The sequence below is a fragment of the Ambystoma mexicanum genome, chromosome 12 (genome assembly GCF_040938575.1).
Source record: "Ambystoma mexicanum isolate Mex_15411 chromosome 12, UKY_AmexF1_1, whole genome shotgun sequence".
Lineage (NCBI taxonomy): Eukaryota > Metazoa > Chordata > Amphibia > Caudata > Ambystomatidae > Ambystoma > Ambystoma mexicanum.
The window spans coordinates 1,163,563,218-1,163,588,068 of record NC_090936.1 but is presented as its reverse complement, the minus strand read 5'-3'; the positions used below and the strand labels follow the sequence as shown (position 1 = coordinate 1,163,588,068).

The 24,851-nt window shown below is 46.5% G+C and overlaps 1 long non-coding RNA gene across 1 annotated transcript; it reads right to left on the bottom strand.

Annotated features, from left to right (window-relative positions):
- Positions 1-235: 235 nt before the first annotated feature.
- Positions 236-23,568, bottom strand: LOC138514337 (uncharacterized). The gene is made up of 3 exons (XR_011281913.1): positions 18,634-23,568; positions 1,226-1,358; positions 236-718 (listed from the first exon to the last, which is right to left on the bottom strand). It is a non-coding gene; the product is annotated as an uncharacterized lncRNA (long non-coding RNA).
- Positions 23,569-24,851: the final 1,283 nt, after the last annotated feature.

Genomic DNA, 24,851 nt, shown 5'->3' with positions numbered 1-24,851 from the left:
ACCCAAATGTTGTTAAGCAAGTGCATCGATTTAGTGTACAAATCCACCCCACAATGTCACGAACCAACCTGTAAACTCCCTCATTTCAGTGTGTGGGGAACGTGTAGGTGTCAATTCATGGTCTAAACAGGCATGACAGTCATACTGTACCAAGGACACACTGTTGACAAGACGTGGTGATAGAGTTGAACTTGTCAAATTCCATCTGCCCGACAAAACCTTTTATAGCAGACAATTAACTGTTACTTGATAGTCCAATATTTTATAGTTGATGTGCCGCTACATCTTTGGGAACTGCAACATTACACTGAGACATCAGCCGGTTTATGGCGGCGTCTTTCAATTGTCCAGGTGAAGTAACAGCGGCAGGTTCTGAGGAAGGAATCTAGGAGAAATGAAGACCACTAGGCATCCCTGCCAAAAGGCTTCAGGTCACAAACGCTGGAAAACCCAAGTGAACAGCCATTACTAAATTTAGGAATAGTCAGTTTCCACCCATCAACTTTTACAATATAATTATCTTTGTTTTCTTTTGTTTTTTTCACTGCATCTTCTTGTAGTTCACGCAACACTAAGATTGCCAGTGCTTCCGAGTGCCAGATTCCACCAGTAGCTGCTTTTGCTCCTCTTTTTAAGGCCGGAATTAGTCCCTCTACATCACAACAGGTTTAAATTATTTCTTCAAATTTCTTCTGTGCCTTAATACACTGTTTCTTGGCTGCAGGTATAAAAAAGGCAAATTAAAATATCAGAACATGACTAGCAAAACAGAATTTTTTGGTTGATCTGTACAAAGGGGTGAAGTGACTCCCCTTCAGCGCGATACCATCCGACCCCCTGTTTTACTTATTTATTCTTGGCGCTTTACCTACCTCCCCATGCAGCTGCCCACAACTCTGTCTCGCTACACATACTCTGACCTGGACTACGGTCCCCCAGCGCGTTCAACCCATAGTGCTTTGAGATCATACAAATGGTAAAAGGCGCTCTACAAAAGCCTAGTAACATAAGAGAAATCCTGCATGCCATCTATCCTTTAGAGAGTTACTCTAGAGGATATAGAGATGATGAGAGTGGTAGGCATGGGTTAGCACTCAAATGTATGTGTGAAAAAAGGGAATGCCTGCGTATAGGGACATCAGATATATCCTCCTCCCCAACATCGGACCAAAAAAAAAATACATATACATAAATAAATACATACATACATACATACATTGCTTACCTGCTGATTGGAAAAGCACTACCGCTTTGAAATCCTTTTCTTCACGAATTTCTCTTCTACTTTCGTCAAGACCCTCTTTCAGCCATCTACAATTAACTTCACCAGGAATTTCCAATGGCTCAAATTGCCCAACCTTTCAAATACACAGAGAATTGTCAGTCAAATAAAAACACATTAAGAGCGCCATGATTTGAATTATTGCCTAAAAAAAGAAAGTCAATTTTGTATGCTCAAAGTATTTGTGAAACTTGTCTGTACCCAAAACCATTAATTTATAGTGGGCTTGCTATGGATGTTTCTGCCTGAAGTGTCCCCATTCGTGAGCGAAGAGTCTCTTGGTGCTTGGTAACTTCCTCCAAGACATTCACCCATTATGGCTTCAACTATTTCCATCTGCTCGCTAATAAAATTAGAGGCAATATATTCTTGACTGCAGAGCTCTTGTACCTAAAATGCTGCAACATGCCATGGGAACATTTTGCAGAGGCATGGTTTCTCACACATGTGCCACGGCCTGATAAACGTAGATAAGCCAAACTATTACTTATAGGGTCGGGTGCACCCATCTAATGAAGGTATGGACCTATTCATGTGGAACATTGTGTGGGCATTTTAGCAGAAACGGTGTTAAAGCCAGAGAGGGGCAGCCAGTAGGAGCATTTATCCCCTACTCTGCAACGGTTTAAAAGCGATCTTACTGATCAGTAGAACAGTCATTGTGTGTAACCAGAAAGGGGAAGGGAAGGAATTGTCCCACCCATGAAAAATGGGCCGCTGAATGGCTAGAGGCCTTAAGGCAGTGGTCTTCAAACTGGGGCCCAAAGCTCTTTAAAACAGGATTATGCATTTAATAGAGAATAAGCATTTGTGGCTTGTTGGGGTTGGGGGGACTCGCCAACTATATTTTTACTCAAGGGGCAGTTCAGCATAAAAAGGTCTGAAGATTACTGCCTTAAGGGAATAACGTGATCTCCCACATTAAAAAAGCAAAGCAATTAGCTGCACTCCTTTCACACACAGGTCAGAAACTGTCCACTACCACGCCAGTCTGCTGTTACACAAGGCTGGTGAAAATCCGTAAAAGCAAGAAAATAGCTCCAAGTTCCACAACATCGAACGAGAATGAACTGGTCCCATCATTAGAGACAAACCTTTTTTCCCAAAATGGCTCCCAACCATCATAAAAAGCATTCACTCTAGAGCATCATAAACAATGATCAAAAAAGATTGTTTCAAATTAATGACCGTAATCACAACTTGCCCAGGCAAGCATTCAATAAATACGTTATTAAGTTTACAGGCAAACAATCTTCAATTAACTGCTGAGGTGTAATGGTTGGAAAAAACAAACAGCATTGAAGGGCAATAAAATCCCTCCAGGAACCTCATCAACCTATACAGAGAATGGGACACAAGTATAACTAGAACATGCAGGAATCTGCCAGAGTCCCTGAAACTTACATTTGCATTTATTAAATCAGGTAGCAGTTTACCCAAAGTATTGAACATAAACTAAACAAAGATTGAGGACAGCTTGAGTCATGGAGGGAATTAGGACGCAGTTTCCCGCGTCCAAAGACGGGCATATCTTTGCCCTACTCTGAAGTGAAAAGGCAATGGAAAATCAACTGGGGTAACCAAGCTCTCCAAGTTCTTTACAATAAATTGCATAAAAGCAATACAAGAGCTCTACTTCACGGGTATAGCATTGTAACTTCCAGCAGTGAAAACATTATATCCAGAAGCAATACAATACAAAATGACAGCCTTTGAATGCCAGACCGTTGGCTTTTTATGGAGGGCAGCTTTACAGAACTTTAGGGTTGCTTTGACCTTGAAAGTTTAACAGAGTACCTGGCCACATTATACAAATCTTAAACTGATACATATACTGTAAACAATCTTCCCCAGCTTGAATGAGGTGGAAAAGGGAGGGCCAGGGGTCCAGGCTCACCTTTAATGCAAATCTTTCAGCTGCTGGACAATTAATGGATGCCACTTTGAGAGTGGTATTCTGAGTTTTTACTTTTTTTAGTGGGTGGTGTTCAAAAACATAAGTGAAAGCAATGTAAGTGAACTAAATAGATGGGGGGCATCTGTCCACTGTTGGTTAGAGAAGCCTTTTTTTCTCCCTTAAATGAGAGCTCGGGTGGCCAATATCTGCAACCATTCTCTGAGAACAGAAACACAACAGCAATTCTAATTTGGAGCTTTTGTAAACTAAAAGCAAATTCATTGTGATTGTTCCTTCAACCAAAAGCCCCATGTGCCACCAGAAGCAGGACGGCAGGTTTCGAAGAGCGCATTCATCAGGGCATTTCCAATATCCCCAGTCTCAGACTAAACCTGGCGGTGTGTGCATGCACAAGGTACCACAACGTCTGCCACACACTTCAAAACTTGACCAGCTTTCATACCAGCCAAACTAAACTGTGCCCTTTGGCACCCTGCTTCAGAATTAAGCAATATAAAAAATGCTGCAAAAGTCACACGCTTCCCACATGCCACACATCAATCCTCACACAAGGGAAATCTATGCCAATGGGCAGCTGTGCATCGGCATGCAGCTGTCAGCCAACTTATTGAAAATTACAAGCATAGCACCAACATGCCCTTTATATAAGAGAGACACATTCTCACAGTGGTTATGTGACACTGGAATCTTCTTAAGCAGACGACAGTCAGATCTTGAGTATGACCGGGCCAGTGTGACTCTTTCCTTCACAGTAAAGCACTCGAATGATTTGCTTGTACCCACTAAAGGTGCGGTCATGTGTACAAGTTGTATATGCACCATACTGTACACATAGCACTCAAGGGCACTGCAAACATGTGGATATTGGACCACTTTAAAAAGTAAAACACAACCAGGGATTTTGCAAAGAAGGTTTGTTTAGTACATTAAGCTTCTGCCGTTCAAGCCCACACATACGTATGTACATACACCGTCCCCTAGAGACAAGAGAATCTAAGTGCAATTCTAAACTTACAATCAAAATATATGTTAACATAATGGTGAGAGCAAGATAGCAATTTGTTTTTTTGCCTTTTTAAAAACAAGATGGTCACTCTACAGCAGTTGTCTTCAAACCTTTTGACCCTTAACGCCCTCTAAGAAAAATTGACCAGGCTTGGGGCCCCCCCCCCTTTTACACATGGACTCCATATTATCCGGAGGCAAACGGTTATCGCACACTGGCATAGAATGGTGCCCCCAAACGGAGGTCAGGGTGCCAAACATTAAATTATTTCAAAGTCATTGCTTGCAATAACTCAAATTAGATAGAGGACAAATATTTGTGAACACAGCATTCAGAATTGTTTTCTACAACACAGGGGACTTGACTAAAAGTAGTGTTGGATATTTATTACCCACAAACGGAAAACAGCCAATATTGCTGTCCTACAGTAACGTTTGAAATCCAACTGATGTAACAATTTGTTTCTCAAGTACAACAACTTTGAGATTACTCTCAATGCTGTCACTTGCATGTTGGGCCGTGGCATATTGGAGAACTAGTGTGAAGGGTGGGTGGGCCTGTCTTTCAGAAGCTAGCCTGTCAATATTGGGTTCACTTTTTGCTATGGTCAACCGCAGGTTTTCTTCCACCTCCAGCTTTGACCGATATTTAGTCTTTAGGGCTGCAAGTGCTGAGAAACCAATCTCGCAAAGGTACGAGTTGCTGAATGGCAAAGGTACATTGACTGCACATTTGGATAAAGTTGGAAACTCTGCAGACACATTTTGACAAAATCCACCCAAAGACAATCTTTTGAATTGGCTCTCCAGTAGGCGGTCACTTTGAAGGTCCATTAGTTCCTCCTCTAGGTGTACTCGGAGGTGGGCCCCTATGTCTGCTAGGAAAGGCTTAACCACCCAGTCATTGACACTTGCCACAAGCTGGCCGCACTCTTTATTCATTCTTATTGTCTTTTTTTAATTGTACTGGTTATCCTATGTACTGCACTGCCCCTCCCACACCCCCCTATATACTGCACTGCCCCCCCCGCACTTTTCCCCCTTCCCCTGCACTTGTGCGATCTCAATGTCACCTAGCCTAGTAAGATCGTTGTCTCTGTCTTCCCTCTGTTCCCCTTCCCTTGCCTCATCACGCCTTGAAACACTTGTGTATAGGCGCATTATAAATGCCATGTCATATCATTACAATTGCCCTCTGGAAAGTACTTAGAGACTGTTTCTGAAAGCATTTAAATGGTTTCCTATTAGTTCAGCAACACATGAAAGAACATATTCCATCTCCTCAAAAGCATGTGCTAATAATGGAAACGCATAGTTGATGCCGACAACAACCCACCTCCTCCAAAGATCCAGCTTCTCCTTGAATGCTAATATTTTTGCGTTCATAGCCAATGATGTGGTTTCTGTGCCTTGTATGGAGAGGTTTAGAAAATGTTCGCTTTTCAAAGATGTCACCAAAGTAAGCTAACAGCACAAGCCAGCGTGAATCACACAGAGGCTCTGCTTTCGTCTGGTCTAAGCCCAGGAGAAAGCGTCTCACTTTGTTCCGGAGTTCATGAATGCGATTTAAAACCTTTCCCCTGGAGAGCCACCTGGCCATGTGAAACAAAGCATCATGTTCAGCTCCCATTTCTGCACATAATTTGGCAAACAAATGGGATCTTGTGTGGTGCATCTTAATAAAATGTACAATCTTTACACCAGAAGTCAACACCTCAGACTTCATTCCTCATATTGCACACAGCCAAAGCTTCCCGGTGTATCATGCAGTGTGTCCACACAATATGTGGAGCTACTGCCAACACTTTTGCTTTTAACCCAGCTCTAGCACCACACATTGAAGGTGCACCTTCCGTGAAAATACCAACACAGGCCTCCCACTTGAGGCAGTGGGACCTCAGAAGTTGTTAACATCAAAGAGTTCAGATGCAGTTGCTTTGCCCTGAATTGGTTTACAAAATAAGAAATCCTCAAATATTTCTTTTCCATGGCAGTACCTCACACATAAGCAATCAAATGAGTTTCTTTTGAAATGTGAGTGGCCTCATCCAACTGTAGGGCAAACAGACTGTTTCAAGTGTGATATCAATTCTGTAGGATATCAGAAGACAGGTCAGCGATGCAGTGGCCATTTGTGGCGTCGAACATACTTATACATTTCACTGCTGCACCGTCACCAAGCATTACCCAGTTGAAAGCGAGAATTGTTGGAAGAATCAATTTTTCAGCATCTGTAAAAGGCTTTTTGTTTTTGCCCAGATAGTGGTAAGAAGCTTTCAAGGCATTTGCAGGTACTGAGGCCACTTTTTTAACCAGTGTATTTTTGCTTTGGTATGCCGTGCAGCTGCCATACAAAGCAATCCCTGGTCTTTTTTTGTTGCTAAATCAGCATGTTTTGTTTCCAAGTGATGCATTAATTTTGTTGGCTTCAGGCTGTCATTTCCTCATGTAGCACCACATAGGGATTGGGGTTGGAAGCCTGTGACAGAAATGTTCGAGGGAGAAAAGACTGAAGATTATTTTTCCGAAATGACTGTCGGTTTTCGCTCCCCTGAACATTTGACTTTGCCCCCGCCTCCACCCCCCTGCTTACATTGCAGCGGAACACTTCAGTGTTCCCTTTCACTTTCAGGAACCGGCGCCGCAGGTTCCTTTCCTTTTTTTGTTTTGCTTTTGCGGATCTGCTGCAGGTAGGGTGCAGAGGAGGTGTGGTGGGGGGGTGTTGGGGATACCCCTGCTCACAATATAGAGCCGTTAGCACCTAATGGGGGATTTGGTCGAACCTTTCGGCCAACCAAAATTCAGCCAAATCTCCCATTCAGGCTTTTTGGGCGATTCCCCACAAAGTACATGCTCGGCTTAACTTCTCCCGTAACTGCGATCTGTGTGAACTCAAAGTCCATACAAGAGTCATATTACTGGGTTTTTGCATTTCTTTTGTCTCTTTCCACCTCTCCTTCTGCTTTTCGTTTGAGATTCCTACCATCTTTGTTCACTAGGAAAACGATCCATTTAAAAAAAGGAGCCTGAATCTGTGAAAACATTGCAAAACCCCACTTTAGTGTATGCCGTGTTAGTTTTTAAAAACATTTCAAGTTTTCAAAAATTAAAAATGCCTCCCACAAAAACAACGCCAAACACCACATGCAAAGATTTAAAACAAACCATGTAAAAGCTTGGGGAGCTGGGAGTGAGGCCTCTTGCAAAAATGGGTCAGAAATACTGGTTTAAAAAATAAAATGAAATTTTACTAAAACTAAGCCACACCCCACATTCATACAAGACTCCCTGTTCAGATCATGAAGTCCTAGCTCGAATTACTTTAAGTGTGGTCCCGGACTAGGCCACAGATTGGTAGCGAAGAACCACACCTAGATGCACATTGCACAGGGCAGATATAACCCTTCAGCACTTCTACTCAACCAATGGTACATAGGGAAGATAAATCCTTACCTGCCTGCGTGACTGGGCCAAATGCTTTTCTGGATTTTTTTGCTTGGACACACGTGGTTAGGTTGATACACTGATGATTGGAGTGATGCTGCTAATGAAAACTAACAGTCAAGGAAACATGGGTCTACCCGAGACTTCAAAATGAAGATTAGATCAGCAGGAGCTAAAACCAGCTCATGGGTGTGAGGCATCAGCTTGTAAGCAGAACCGAATGCTGAGGAACCAGGAGACTACACACAGTGCACTGTAAATGCAGCTCCCACATGAGACGTGAACTTTCAGTACCGCCCCAAACTGGACATGACAAAAGGAATAGCCTCAAAAATAGGTTTAAAATCACTGTTTGTAACTCCTAACTATACCTTTAAAATTGCCCCACCTTTACCCACAGCAAAATACAGTTTTTAAAAAATGCATCTTTAACTTCGGCAAGTCCTACTACTACAGACGCCAGGATTTTTGATGGTGCCACTGCTGCTGGAGACTTTGCTGTTCTAAATAGATTGGTGAGCCAATCTGTGGTCCTGCAATTGAAAGTTTTTTTTATTATAGATCTACCAGATTGACCTTACCAATATTTGCACACTACACACTGCCAGTCAGCACACATCCTCCCCTGCACACAAAAGGGAGCTATGGTGCCGAGTGCCACCAGAAAATCTCCAAAGTTCCCTATAGGCCAGTCCACCCCAGCTGACAGAGTGCGCATACCTGAAAACGTGACTCATACTGTCACAGAGACAAAAAAATAATAGAGAGAGCGAGAGAAACAGAGCATCAGCTTGTTACATTTTACCCTTTCTATTCCCTGCCTAGAATAGTTCAGAAGTCCAGCCCACTGGCATTCCAATCATTCATCTACATATCTTACGTAGAATCTGACACAGTGGTGCTTAACCTACCGAGCTAACTTTCAGATACATAGAGTAATAGCCATTTAGATATTACTGTAGTTCGGTGACAGTGCTGGAGATGCAACAAACACTGCTGTGGCTGCCGTGCCAGACACGAGGCCCCCTGGCTTGTCTGCAGCATGTGGTGCCGAAGCCCTGGCACCCACAGCTGGCAGATATACATGAATTTCACTTTAAATCACTTCTATGGCAGTGGTGCACCCATAGCACTGCTGTTAATGCAGCGATTTTCAGTACATCAACGGATGCATAGACTCACTCTATAGCAGATGGCTACCAGGGTGGCTCAGACGACTGTTACCGAGATGCTTTTGCAATTGCTTATGAAAAAGGAAGGGCTATAAAATGTGTTTCGTCAGGGCACGGGTTGGGCTGGTCACTTGCTTATATTCTGGGCTGAGGTCGGGGTATTTTTGCCCCTGAAGTGAAAATTCAAACGTTGGTACCCATTAACCCACAGTTTAATTTCCTAATAACTGCTGTCAGTACAATGGAAGAATGTGTGATTAACCAGTTTGACAAACTTCTAACATCTTTATAAACATAACTTGTGATAAAAACACAAAGCAAGGGGCACACAAATGACATTGGTGTGGCGCTCCAACAAAAACTAAATATTTCCAAGAAAACTAGTGAATGCAAGTTTCAGCACCGTTTGAGTTTGGAAATTACTTTTTTCCCCTATGAACGTGTAAAATTCACTTTTGGACAACAAGAATGTGGGTATTCAACAAAAATACTGTATTTAAAATCCTGCATCAGCCAAAGTCTCGAATTGTGGGACTACTAACATCTTGTATGCCAAAATACCTAATTAGGGTAGCAGGGATGTCCCCTGCATACGCAACATGTTTTGCGGGGGACAACAAAAGAAAATCTTGAATTACAAAATGCAAACCCATTGTGTTCGTGATTTTGTAGTTCGAGATTTTGGTTTTCGTTATATTAACGTACATCCAATAATGTGTCTAGCATGTAGAATGCCTGATTTCAACAGTGATGCCCCTGCGCCCCCTAGTGATGTTTAGGGCTAATTGATTCCTGTGGTGTCCCTTTCAGGACAGAAGAAATAAAACGGGATGAGCAAATAGAGCCAGGAAATGAGTGAGTGACAGCTAGGGAAAGGAGCACAGCGAAGATTAAGTCGCCTGGCTTGGTAAAGCCTGATCAGGGCTGAGGCAGGCCGGGTCCCGAGATCCACCAGACACCGGATGCTGAATCAATCTCAGACCTGGCAAGAGCTGGCCCATGGACTAGAGGGGTAACAAGGCAGAGGGGCAGCCAAAGCAGGGGAACCGTTGTTGTACGATATCCGGCTCCCCCACGGCACATTGCTGGAGCCCAGCAATCTGCCAGTGGGGAGCCAGATATCATACAACACGACAATGCGTGCTTCAGTCCACGCTCGCTGCCCCTCCTTTTTGCCCCCCTCCCCCAAGATGGGGGCACAACAGGACCGGCATTGCAGTGATCTGGCACCCCTGCTCAACTCCTCTCCCCACACAGCAGCCTTAGTTCGTCCACAGGAGAGGGGAGCGGGAAAGGCCTGAAACGCTCTAAGCGGCATCACTTACAGGGCGGGAAGATGCTGGCCGCGGCAGCAGGAAGCAACTACGCAGCCTGGATTTGCGATCCAAGTGCAGGAAAGCATGTGTTCAAGCTGCGTGTATTTCCTGGTAGGAGTCTGCATTTTCACTGTATACTAGCATAGTATACATGAACATGCAGGCATCTAGTCAGGGAAACAACACAAGGAAATGAAGGAACTCTGTTCCAGACAGACAGCGGAAGAAATGCGGGGGCGGATAGACAAACACATCTTGTGGTAGAGACTCTGGCCGGTATAGTTCAATGCACTGCCTAGCAGCACTGAGCGGTAAAGTTCATGGCAAGGGAACTTCATGACGTTTCGCTCCCACACCCTGCTGTTACGGCTGCTTCTCTTCATCCAGAGCCCCTGCTTGCCACCACACTCATCCCCCGCTCCTGTGGTGGTGTATATATCACCCCCGGTGCAGGAGGGCTCAGCAGCCCCCCCAACCCCCAGGCATCCATTCCAAGCCGGCATGGGCCTGTGCAGCAGTGCAGAAAAATAACCCAGAGTTTTAATTTGGAATGCTGTCACGCGCGCAATGCAGAGGGCGGTTTATTCCACTTCTGTCAGCTCAGCGAGACAGACTTGTGTTGGGGTCTTTTGCTTTGGAATAAACTTCTGTTTATTCACCTCAATCTATATGAACTCAGTTATTCACTACATTCAGTGGTGACGAAGGAGGTGTGTAGGGAGACCCCAGCACCGCTTAGAACAAGATCCTGAAGGCGTAAAACGGTGGAGGGCTGCTCACCGACAGTCGCGGCGTGCTGAGAGGCCTCATTGTGATCCTCTACACCTTAAATGTGTCCGTTCGGGACAGCAGCGGGGAGTGGATTGGGCAGGGCGGCCCATGCCCAAGGTTTTATCCCTCCCTATCTGGGCTTGGGTTCGGGAGGTGGGAGCAGCCTGGGGTCTGTCAGGATAGTTGGAGTGGGAGGTGGGTCGGACGTCGTGGCCCGTGGGCACAGCCAATGTGGAAACTATCTGCTTTATTATTCTAAGTGCAAGTAATTTACCAGAATATCTGCAGTGGCACCGGTCTGAGTGTTGGTCGGTGTTGTCGCTATGTTCATCAGCACTGCAGCAGAATGGTCTTCCATGCTGGATATGTGTCGCAGCAGTCTGCTGGTCACAGATATCCTATATCGCAGGATTTGAGGGGGCGGATTCATCCAACCATTCGGCTAATGTTACAATGTGTGGGGAGGCGATATAGGCGGTATTGTGAGCAGTGGAGACATCTGATGGTCAGAGGATAAAATCGCACTCTCTTTAGTAACTTGAGCCTTGGTTCTGCATCTGTGTGGGGGGCAGTGGGAGGTCACTCCTGCACCCACATCACCAAGGGCCATAGTGGGATCTTTGCACTGCACTGCACCCCAGGGATTCGCGGAAGGGAGGTTTTCTCAGGTGTCTTTTAATCACTATTTGCCATTTTGTTTATCCTGCAAATATGCAGAACCTGGACCCTCCTCCAAAAATGTCTGGAAACGCCCGGAGAACCAAACATTCCATGGGAGGATTGGAAAGACTCAAATTTTACTTTGTAGCATCGGGCTTCGAAAGATTCTGATGAATGGAAGTTCTCTACTCTGATGTTTTGTTTTGGGGCGCAGGCCGGCAGGGTGATGGGGATGGGTTGTATGGCAAAGCTGAGGAAGCTGGAAGCTCAGTATGGAAGACAGTATTAGAAAGGTACACATTCTTTTCAAGGAAGCAAGGGTTGGGGGAAGACCGTGGACTCATTTGTTGCTAATCTTAGAGATTTGTTAGCATCATGTGAATTCACTAGTACAGAGGATGAATACATCAGGGACCAATTTATGATGCATATCTCTAACCCAAAAATACAGAAGAGATTATGGAAGGTACAAAAAAAAAACTCCTTTACAAGATGCATTAGCTATTGCTAAGGGAATGGAGCTAACGAGCAAATGTTTCATGGAGGTGAGTGCCAAAAATGGGAAGGACAAAATCCAGGTGGTGAATGAGAAGAGTGATAAGGGGGAGATTTCCAATGATGAACCTAAGGTGCATGCAGTGAAAAGATGTAATAAACAGAGTAGGAGCAGTACCAATGCTGATCAGGGCACACACAAAGTCACTGCCCAAGGTTTGGGTTTTTAAAACATGCTCTTAATCCCACAGTGCCCTGCAAGGAGAGGAAAAAGTACAAAATGTGGGATTATGGGCAATTTTGCCCGATTCTGCAAGGTGAACACAGGCACATCGGTAGGGGAGATGGGTGTTAGATGCATAAATGAGGAAAAACAGGATTGGTCTGGCAAGGTTGTTCATGTAGTGGGGGAGGTTGACGATGGAAAGAATACAATCCCTCTGAAGTGGAGATTGTGGTAACGGGATGTGCCATTAAAGCTTTGGCGGACTCAGGTTCATCATATTCACGATAAAATACAGAGAAATTTCGGGCGACAAGAAACGCACATTACATAACACAATGTAGTGAATAATAGAGTTCACATAGACTGAGGTGAATAAACAGAAGTTTATTTCAAACCAAAATACCCCAACACACAAGTTGGACTCGCTGAGGCGACGGAAACAAATAAACCGTCACCTGCGTTGCGCGCAACAGCATTCCAAATTAGAAGGCGGGGTGCCATTTCACGCGCAATGCAATAGATATGACATATGCTTCCTCTTATACTTAGCATACATAACACCTTACATTACATGAAATGCTTTAACTGGAAAACCTTTTTTTTAAATATAAAAAAAAACATGATGGATGGTTTACACTGACATCTCTGATCATCTTCTAGAATATAAATGTACTGAGTAAAGACCCTTCCGCCCCTCCATCATCCTTCCCTAGAAGGACATGCATGATGATGCCAAAAATGTACTTCAGGCAAGTACTATGACATTTAATAATCATTGGAAGACACGGCCTTAGTAAATAAGATATATCTCCTCATTCAGGCTTGGATGGCATCACACGGCCTCTGCCTGAACGACGACAAGACTGAGCTACTGATCCTTGGCTCAGCATTGACCATCAAAAAACTTGACCCCAACTATGCCTCATTCAACATTGACAATAACGTCATTAAAGTGATGCCTGCCGTCAAGACCCTTGGGGTTTATCTTGACTCAGCGCTTACCTTCAAAAAACAAACGAACTCTCTAGCATCTTCCACTGCATATACTTGCAAATCGATCCGAGCATGCAGACCATTTCTAACTGAAACTAGCTGCATTACATTAGCCAATGCCCTCATCATATTTAAGCTAGATTATTGCAATGCCCTCTATGCAGGTTCCAACAAGTATATCCTAGACAAACTACAAACTCTCCAAAACAACGCTATCAGAGTAGCTTTAAATATTCCTAACAGAGCTCACATCTCCGCCTTTAGGAAAAATATCCACTGGCTAAAAATCAAAGACAGGATCGCCCTCAAAATACTTTCCCTTACATCCAAATGTCTTAACAACATAGCCCCTCCCTACCTGGCAAACAGAATCCACAAGAGAACCTCAAACCGTCCTACCAGATTGACCAACGCATTCACCTTAGTGATGCCTAGATACAAAAAGTGTACAGCTGGCGGCTCTAGTTTCCCCGTCATAGCCGCGCAAACATGGAACAAACTCCCTCTGGATCTTAGAATGGACCAACCCTACCTCGGCTTCAGGCGAAAAGTCCTCACTTGGATTCGCACCAATGACACTTAGTATGACCTCCCACCTCATAGATACTAGACAACCGTAATGACATCTGCATGACAAACGACACCTGTAACCAGATGAATGACATCTGGTCAATTAGACTGATCTGTATTTTATTTTTTATTTTATTTTTTTTCCTTTTTTTCTGCTCTTTGTATACCTACCTCTGCTTTAATTGTGAACTGCATAAACTGTATGCTTCCTGTAACTAAGTCTTCAAGTAACCTTGTACTGCTCTGCGCCCAGCTACCCTTGCGGGTTTGGTTCCGCGCTATATCAAATAAACAAACAAACATTGAATTTTACAGGTAGTTTCCTTGACCTTCCAAATGATGAGTTTGAACACCTTTCCACCCCACTTTCATCACTCCCTCCACCAACAGCACCCTCCAAGACCACCTCCTGCAAGCCAACACTTTCTGCCTCCATGATGTTTGTGTACAATTTTGTTGTACCAGGTAGTGGCCATCATACCACTCTACCCCTTCATGATCATTCGTGCTCCTTATGTTAATTATTGCCAGTAAACACATGCGGTTGCGGAATGGATACAGGGTCCATAATCCAGCGTCCACCATCGCTGGTCAGAACATGTTTCTTTCCTACTTTTACAGGTTCAAAATAACGTGAACATCATTTAAGTACACAAAAAGTATTTTTATGCGCATTATATCAACAACTCGTACTGGCTTTGCCCCAACGGGCTACAAATTTACCAAAATCCATCACTCCTTTCCTGGGCAAACTCCTGGAAAAGCTGGCCGTCTCCCAGCGTAATCTTCACAGTGAATCTGTTGGTGGTCTCCATGACCACCAGTCTGGCTTCAGAACTGCCAGAAGCGCAGCAACTACTCTCCTGAACATCCATGAAGACCTGCTCTCCAACCTAGATTCCAACACTCCCTGTGTTCTCATCATACTTGATCTCTCTTCTGCCTTTGACACAGTCAACCATGTCATCCTGCTCAACCGTCTCGGTAATAACCTGGGTATCACCGATCAGGCCTTGGCTTGGCTGACCTCGTTCCTCTCCGATCAACCCTCCCAGCTCCAACTTGGGTCCTTCCTCTATCTCTATCTGTGGTGTTCCCCAGGGGTCTAACCTCTCTCCCTGGCTGTTCAACTAATACCTGGCACTCCTTGCCCACCGCATCGCCGCTCTCTGCCCCAACTTTCAGTGCTATGCAGATGACACTGGACTCATTTTCAGGCTCCCTTCTGCCACTTCTTCTCTCATCTCCGACTGTCTGCCTGCTATCCAGAAGTGGTGTGCCGCCAACAATCTCTGCATCAATGCCAGTAAGACCGAGATTCCCCTCCTTTCCTGTCACTGTATGGCCTGCCTCACTTGGCCCTCTTCATGCTCCCACCTGCGAGGCTAAAAACCTCTGGCTCATCTTTGACTCCACACTCTACTTACATCTGACATCTCTAAGAAGTCACACTATCAGCTGCACCTCCTCAGAGGTATTCTTTCTTTCCTCTCCTTCCCCCAGAAGCTCACTGTCTCCAGAGCTCCGTTTCTCTCTAGGTCGGACTACTGCGACAGCCTCTTTCTAAATCTGCATGATTCTACTCTCCGCTCTCTGCAACTCATCCAAAACGGGACTGCAAGACTTGTCCTTGGCCTCAATCCCAGGGATCGTATCTCTCCAGGACTGAAATCTCTGCACTGGCTCCCAGTTGCTGCGAGGATTACATTCAAAACCCTCTGCATTGTCCACAAGGCCTTCTAGGGCCTGGGGCCTCAATAGCTTCAACTCTCTCTTCCTAAATATCTTCCTTCTCGAGCTCTTCGCTCATCCGCCTCCAACTCCCTTAGGGTCAGTTGCTTCTCCAAGCAATGAGTTGGTGGTAGATCACTCTCTTCAGCTGGGGCCTCAGCCTCCCTGAAACCTGAGGAGAACCATCTACGGTTCCGGAAGCACCTCAAAACCTTCCTCTTCGCTTCTGCTTTCTCTCCTCCTCTCCCCTTCTGAACTCCTGGCTGAAACTGAAACTGCACTGGTCACCTGGCTACTCTCTGATCTCGGGCCCAGGACCCTCCCCTGCCAGTTGCATCCCTGCACTGCCTCCCTGGGAACACCCGACACTTGGGGACTGTATTCTGTATCCCTACAGTCCCCGCCAAGCACTTGACACCTGATGTTTGCACTTGCCCTTGCCACCAGCTGGCTGCACTTATTACCTCATGCTTTTAGTTATTCTACTTTTTTTTATTTTTTACTGTTGGTCCCATGTACTGCACTGCCCCCTGCACTTTTCCCCTTCCCCTGCACTTGCGCGATCTCAATGTCACTTGGTCTAGTAAGAGCATTGTCTCCGTCTTACCTCCGTTTCCCCCCTCCCTTACTTTGTCGTGCCTTGAAACCCTTGCTTATAGGCACGTTATAAATGCCATATCATATCGGGCTTCACGCCATCATCGTCCCTCTTGTCAACTTCTAACCATTGGGGACACAATGAGCACATTTTTCTACCCCTCATTTTTTTAAATGGCGTTACCCCTGTGAGCACATGTTGTGCGTCCCTAATTGCTTTTACCATCTCTTGTATAGCATTCCTCCAATCGTAGCCATTGTAATGTCTCATTGATCATTGCATTCACGCGTTCCACTAAACCATTGGCCTTTGGGTTGTACTGAGCTGTACGATGACTCTCTATGAAATGGGCTTGCATATAGTCGCACATTTCTACTGATATTAACTGAACCCCATTGTCTAAAATTATTACTTTGGGATATCCCTCTACAGTGAGCAATCTTTCCATGAAATCAATAACCGGCTTAGTAGATATGGACGTTAGAAACTACCTCGAACCACCTTGAAGCATAACCACCCTCGACGATGGCAAATCTGTGATCAGGACCTAGTATGCTCATGGGACCCATGAAGTCCATTGCCACTTTTCCCCCCCATGTCCTCTCGGGAATCTCAACACTGCCAATCTCACTTTTCTGGGTCTTCAAAGACTTATCGCTAGCATTGCATGCAGCACAAAACCTGACCACCTCCTCCATCATGCTATCCATAGGTGGCCACCGCAATTATGGATCTTAGTCTGCATTTAGTTAAGCTTTTCCCAGATGTCCCTTATGTGCACGCTTTATGAGCTCCCTACAGAAGATAGAAGGTACTGACCTTTTACCCTCTTGTCAGATCCCACACAAAAATGGAGAAATCTCTTTACCCCACCGCCACCACTTTTCTGTTTGAATGATCGCATCCTTTAAGTCTGTATCCTCCTCAATTCCTGCCAACCAAACATCTTTCGACTATTGCTGCATGTACTGTATTCCCAATCTGAGTAATCCACTCATCACATACACTTGGGGATCTGGAAAAACAGTCAGCAACAGGATTTCAGCTTCACAACAAAATTGCAACTCTGTAAGGCTGACAACCACCTGGTAATTCTGGGAGTAGCCAAACCCGATCCCCTGGTGGTAAATAAGTGTGCTATAGGTTTGTGATCACTTCTTATAATGTAAAGGATCCCCCATATATAGGTCTTGAAATAAATTGATGCCCAATATCATGCCAAACGCTCGCGCTCTATGGTAGAATACTTTGACTCTGATAGAGACAAGGAAAGTGATGCAAATGCCACCGGAACCTCTATACCTTTTTTATATTGTGATAAAACTGCCCCCACGCCTCTAACACTCGTCCACAGTAATATATTCTCATCACGAGGAACATGAGAAGTGTGGGAGCATTCGCCAATTCCTTTTATATTTTCCTGAAAACCTCTTCCCTCGCACACCACTAGTACTCTGCTCTCCCCTTCAAAAGGTCTGAGAACTACATATTTGGCAGAGAAATTCGACAAATTGTGCCGAAAATTCAACCATGCCCAAAGATGATCTTAATTCATCCCAGTTAGACAGGGATTTGATATCTAGGATAGCATCCACCGTCTCAGGGCGTGTCTCTAATCCTTTACTTGTCAATCTGAGGCCTAAAAATGACACTTCTCCCTCGACAGTCAACACTGCTATTTCCAATCTTCTTAAAACCTCCTTTACCCTGCAAGCAGGCTCATTTTCATCCCTTGCCGCCACTAAGATGTCATCTTGAAAGCATCGAACACCAGGTATGCCCCTTAATAGATCATCCATTATTTTCTGAAACACAGAGGATGCAGGTGCCAAACCAAATGGTAGTCTTTTAAATTGATATGCCTCTATCAGTGCAATACATGCCATGAGACTCCTGCTTGAAGGGTGCAAGTTTATTTCAAATCAAAAAGACCCAAACACACAAGTCCGCCTTGCTGAGGTGACAAACTGTCATCTGTGTTGCGCGAGCAATAGATATGATACTGCAGAAAAAGAAGCAAGCATGCAGGGCTGTGGTATAAATAGGATCGAAATGGGGCTACATTTTCAACTGGGTGAGTTAACTGCTGTTTAAACAGTGAAAGCCGTGTAGCACAGATAAGGGTGAAGAAAGAAGGTGTGTACACTGTACAGTTTTGTAGAAAGCCTGTGAATACAGCAAAAAGGCCACTGCATTTGGAGGTTGAAAACATGCATGTACTCTTACGCAAACAATGAATCAGACTTGCTGGCAGATGAATTTGCAAAAAACATCTGCCCTGAAATTACCTCTGCATGTGCTGCACGGCCATAAATCACTTCTGTTTGTGGTGCGGGGGGGGGGGGAGGAGGGTGGGGAGATACTACTTACCAGCCAAAAAGACACAAATACCCGCTATTGCTGCAACCAAAATCAAAATAGGAAAAACAAACCCAACGGCATGTAAATATACCTGGCGTTTCGAAACAATTCTAATACCCGCCCGTGCACAGCATGGAGTCCTCCTCCTCTTGTTGGGGTGGCTCCAGAAACGTTGGGATGGCTCCAGCGATTTCCATCCGACTAGATAATATGCCCCAATCATCCAACCATTGCTAATAAATCTCCTCCCACTTCCCAGTCTCCCGCACAAACTGAAGAAGGAATCTACTCTGCTTATCCTCCAACCCTCATTCCATCGTAACAAAATCAGTTAACCCCCATACAACCACCCCAATTCCATTAATCTGAACTCAAAACATCTGAACACGCAATCCAACATATAGTGAGTCACCATCTCCGGGCAACCGCAAGCCTCACACGCCACCTAGGCAACTCTACCCATCATACACTTCCAGCCTGCCAACACTGCATGTCCCACCCTAAGGCGATTCAAGATAGTTTCCTCCAGTCGTGCCAACTCTACATCCCCCTAACGCCTAAACTCACACCTCCCTGCACACAACTACCACCCCTTCGAATTCATATCCCACCGATCTTGCCACATATGCTTAATCCGGCCACACACCACCACCTGTACCTCAACCATACCCAAGGGGACTTCTTCATCCACCCTCCCCCCTCTGCGTGGCCCCATAGGCAGTCCTGTCCACCAATTTGTTGCCCAAAACCCGACAATGTCTGGGAGCCCAAACCAACTCCACCATGGTACCACCCACACACAACACACTGCTCCAACTGCTGTCTAACGAGCATAATGATATCCCCCCTGTCATCATTCCACTCCTTGATAGCTAACAACGCACTCATCGAATCTACAAACACCACCACTCCAGCCAACTGCTTCCCCATAACCAGAAGCACTACCTGCCATATTCATTTGTTTGCTTGTTAGGCGCTTATACAATAAGAAAATACTGTATCAAAGCACCCACAGGGCAGGGAGGGAGCAAGAGTGGGAAATACATTACAACACCATATTTAAGAGAAGTGGGGGAAGAGGGAGGGACAAACCTACTATGCCTTGTGAGTATTCAGAACGTGCAAATGCAAAAAAAGGAGAGGGAAGAGGGGGTAAGTGCTGGGGAGTCCAAGCTCGTGGGTGAGCCATAGACTAAGTTCTAGGAATGTTGCCTGCTGCTCGGCCTTGGCTGCGGGAGGTGTACGTGCAAGCCTCCATAGTGGAGGGTGTGCAGATGAAAAGCGCTGTGGCTAGACAGGAGCTGGGAAGAATTGGTGTGGGAGGTCAAGGCCCTGAGGCTGCATAAGGGCCAAGGACACCGATTCAGTACTTGTGGGATTAGCAGAGGGGAGAACGAGGGACGGAGGAGGAAAAGAGGAAAGTCTTAAGGAGCTTCTGGAATTTAAGAAGATCCTACTAAAGGTGCAGGGTGAGGCTATTCCAAAGGAGGGAGACCGCAGAGGAAAGTGAGTGACCCCTTGGATTAGCGGAACAGAGAAATGTAAAAACTATTCACACCTAAAATCAATTTTAAAAATGGAGACAGCAAACAATGCAATGCAGATGGTACACAGATAATGTTAAAAACACCCAAATTCGGTTTTAAAATGGAGGCAGAAAACAATGCAATGCAGTTGGTGCACATATTAATAGCCATCAACTCTGCCGTGCAGACGGACATGTCATCTGACAACCTTGCCACCCAACACTCCTCTTCTGCCAGATACAAGCAGGCCATACCAACCCTGTTCCTCTCCGGATCCCTGAACCATCCGTATACACCTGGGCACCACACCTCCCCCACAACCTGCACCGCCAGACTCTTAATCACCCCCATTCACCACTCATCTTGACCATCACCTTTGCCAAATCCAAACAGATAAATCGGATCATGCAGCATCCAAAAAGACACCACCACTCTCCACCTTCCATCATACACAACTCCTCCATCCCCAATTGCTTCACCAACATGTCTGCATGGAACCCAAAAGTACCTTCTTTCCTCTCCCACTCTTACAGGCATGCAGCCAATTAACCACCAGGCACTGCTTCACAGGATGCCACACTGAGGGATTTACATCTCAATCCAATGGCAACATCCCTGTCAACACTTGCACAACCTACTTGGGGAGGGAGGGTGCAAACTGTCCCAGTCACAATCCTCATCACCCTTGCTTGTACACCATCCAAAACACCCAGCTGAGGGCTATAACCACTGAAACCCAAACTCCAGCACACTCCTGACCAACCCCACATACAAACGCTTCATACTTCTCTGTTCTCCACCCCACTCCTGACAACACTGCCTTCAACAAATTAAGGCGCCTTTTATACTTTGCCATCTTCTCCACTTGTAACTTCCAAGACAAGCGCTCATCCAAATGCACACCAACATACCGAAATTCTGACACCCAGACCCAAAAACTTCCAAACTGACACCACTACGTTGCTTGCTAAACAGCATACACGTCGTTTTAGGAGGAGGAAACGGTAAAACCCCCAATTATGACACCACGCTTCCATTAATTCCAAATCTTCCCTGCAACCTTCCTTGAATCACTCCATCCACCCTAGCCCTAACACAAATCACACCATCATCTCCATAAAATCCCACCTGACAACCACACTCCCGAACCTTCGCTGTAAGGTCAACCAACACCACAATAAACAAGATCGAGCTGTGGAAACTCCTGGGACAACAAATCCCCAACGTGCACCATACAAGATGGATGCCTGCATCTCCATGACTCCAGCTACAACAACAGGATCAGCTGGAGCCACGAAGTTCACCGCCGCAGCCCAAGGTCCTGATTTGTTACGTCGGCCCGCCCCTCCCCTCCTGCTTTAAATGGAGGGGGAGAGGGCCGAGAGGCGAAGCCGACGAGAGAAGGCCAGGAGAAAAGGCCTCCTGTGCTCTTTGCAGCTCCGCTGCGAGCACTTCTCCGCCCCCACCAGCTGGAATCCAGATCAGCTGTTTACTTTACTTTCGGAGCAGGCTGCTGCTCCAGCCCGCCCACGGCCGCGTGTTCAGCCGTCTCAGTCCCATCTAAGATGGATTCCTGCATCTCCATGACTCCAGCTACAACAACAGGATCAGCTGGAGCCACGAAGTTCACCGCCGCAGCCCAAGGTCCTGATTTGTTACGTCGGCCCGCCCCTCCCCTCCTGCTTTAAATGGAGGGGGAGAGGGCCGAGAGGCGAAGCCGACGAGAGAAGGTCAGGAGAAAAGGCCTCCTGTGCTCTTTGCAGCTCCGCTGCGAGCACTTCTCCGCCCCCACCAGCTGGAATCCAGATCAGCTGTTTACTTTACTTTCGGAGCAGGCTGCTGCTCCAGCCCGCCCACGGCCACGTGTTCAGCCGTCTCAGTCCCATCTAAGATGGATGCCTGCATCTCCATGACTCCAGCTACAACAACAGGATCAGCTGGAGCCACGAAGTTCACCGCCGCAGCCCAAGGTCCTGATTTGTTACGTCGCCCCGCCCGCTTTAAATGGAGGGGGAAGAGGGCCGAGAGGCGAAGCCGACGAGAGAAGGCCAGGAGAAAAGGCCTCCTGTGCTCTTTGCAGCTCCGCTGCGAGCACTTCTCCGCCCCCACCAGCTGGAATCCAGATCAGCTGTTTGCTTTACTTTCGGAGCGGGCTGCTGCTCCAGCCCGCCCACGGCCGCATGTTCAGCCGTCTCAGTCCCATCTAAGATGGATGCCTGCATCTCCATGACTCCAGCTACAACAACAGGATCAGCTGGAGCCACGAAGTTCACCGCTGCAGCCCAAGGTCCTGATTTGTTACGTCGGCCCGCCCGCCCCTCCTCTCCTGCTTTAAATGGAGGGGGAGAGGGCAGAGAGGCGAAGCCGACGAGAGAAGGCCAGGAGAAAAGGCCTCCTGTGCTCTTTGCAGCTCCGCTGCGAGCACTTCTCCGCCCCCACCAGCTGTTTGCTTTACTTTCGGAGCAGGCTGCTGCTCCAGCCTGCCCACGGCCACGTGTTCAGCCGTCTCAGTCCCATCTACGATGGATGCCTGCATCTCCATGACTCCAGCTACAACAACAGGATCAGCTGGAGCCATGAAGTTCACCGCCGCAGCCCAAGGTCCTGATTTGTTACGTCGGCCCACCTGCCCGCCCCTCCCCTCCTGCTTTAAATGGAGGGGGAGAGGGCCGAGAGGCGAAGCCGACGAGAGAAGGCCAGAAGAAAAGGCATCCTGTGCTCTTCGCTGCTCGTCTGCCGTGTGCCCAATTCCGATGCCGTGCCTAGACGGTAAGAAGCACCACCCCTGCAAGCTTCTCTCAATCCAATGCTGTACCTCAAGGCGCATCAGGTTGCGCGCACGTACATTGCAAACCGACAACTCACAGCCCATCCCCACGAGCACCCGTAATACACGGCTATGCTCACGCACTGTACAACCCTCTATACTCGCTGATAAGGCCAGGCTCCCCCGCAAAACCTCAAAGCCTGCATCCACTACATGCACTACCAACACAGCGACCAACAAAGTACTTAACTCTTCGTATTACTGTACTGCCCCCATAACGAATGTGACTACAAGTGTGTCCACCATCTCTGCAAATGAGCCCCCGAGTGTAAAATCTGCGGTATGCAATTCTTCTACCACCATTTTGAATGCTATTATGCCACATGTGTCCACTACCTCTGAAAATGAGCCCCCCAGTGTAAAATCTGCGGTATGCAATTCTTCTACCACCATTTTGAATGCTATTGTGCCAAATTCTATGCCACATGTGTCCACTACCTCTGAAAATGAGCCCCCCAGTGTAAAATCTGCAGTATGCAATTCTTCTACCACCATTTTGAATGCTATTGTGCCAAATGCTATGCCACATGTGTCCACTACCTCTGCAAATGAGCCCCCCAGTGTAAAATCTGCGGTATGCAATTCTTCTACCACCATTTTGAATGCTATTGTGCCAAATGCTATGCCACATGTGTCCACTACCTCTGACAATGAGCCCCCCAGTGTCAAATCTGTGTTGTGTATCTCCCCTAACACCCAGAGCGCAACCCCCCCCTCCACCTCACCCTCTTTCATCATGAACCCCCCCAGCCACTACTGAACCCCACCTGAAATGCGCCATGATTAACGCTAGGTCCATCAATGCCCACGCTCTAGACATCCACGACCTCCTAACCTCCCAGGACTTAGATCTACTCATGATCTCAGAAACATGGCTACATGAGGCCTCCGGCCCCGCGCTCTCCCTCGCCCTACCCCCTGGCTATTCCATTACTAGACAAGATCGCCTCTCCAAAGGTGGAGGTGTCGCAATTATTGCCAAAGACTGCCTCTCTATCAGAAAGGTAGAGAAATCCCTGACCAACAACAACAGCGACTACCTCCAAGTCAAAATAACCCTCTCTCCCCACTACACTATTACTGTACACACTGTCTACCTCCCTCCAGGCCCAACAGGAGACTTTCAAGCCTCTCTCATCCACCTCCTCTCTGACAACCTCAAAAAACAGTATAAAGCCATTCTCCTTGGGGATGTCAACCTAGGGCTCCAGGATAGCAAGGGCGTAGCAGCCAAATCCCTTGACTCTGCCCTCAATGCTCTAGGCTACAAGAACACCATCCTGAGCCCAACTCACACCCAGGGCAGAACACTCGACTGGATAGCACAGCACAACTGCCCACTCATCACAGGAAACAATCCCACCCCATGGTCTGACCACCACATCATCACCTTTAGCATCCTCACCACTAGCTCCCCTGCTGCCCCCTCACCTCAACCGCTCCCACCCTGCCTCGCCAGAAGCTCCCACCAGCTCACGAAGGAAAGGCTACTGCCCTTCCTCCAAGGCCCAGCCTTCAGACCACCTTTTTCATCAGACCCAGAAACACTCGCAACAACCTATGATGTTGCCATTAAAGCAGCTATCAACTCCATTGCCCCTCTCAAACCTCGCAAATCCAAACCCACTACCCACTCCAACTTGGTTCACCCCTGACCTCCTCACACTCCGAAATGAGAAAAAAGCCGCACTCACACAGTGGCAAACGTCCCACTCTGAAAAAGACAAGATGATCTTTAAAGCCCTATCCACCAAATACAAAAAGGCAATCACCCAAGCAAAGGCCAAATCCTTTGAATACAGAATCTCGGAAGCCCAATCTAGCACAAAAGAAATCTTCGCCATTTTCAGGGAGCTCGAGACACCCACTCCTGCCCCCCAGAATTTCACCAAAGACAAAGACTGGTGTGATGAGATACAAACGGCCATGCTAACCAAATTAAGCCTCCTCAAAACA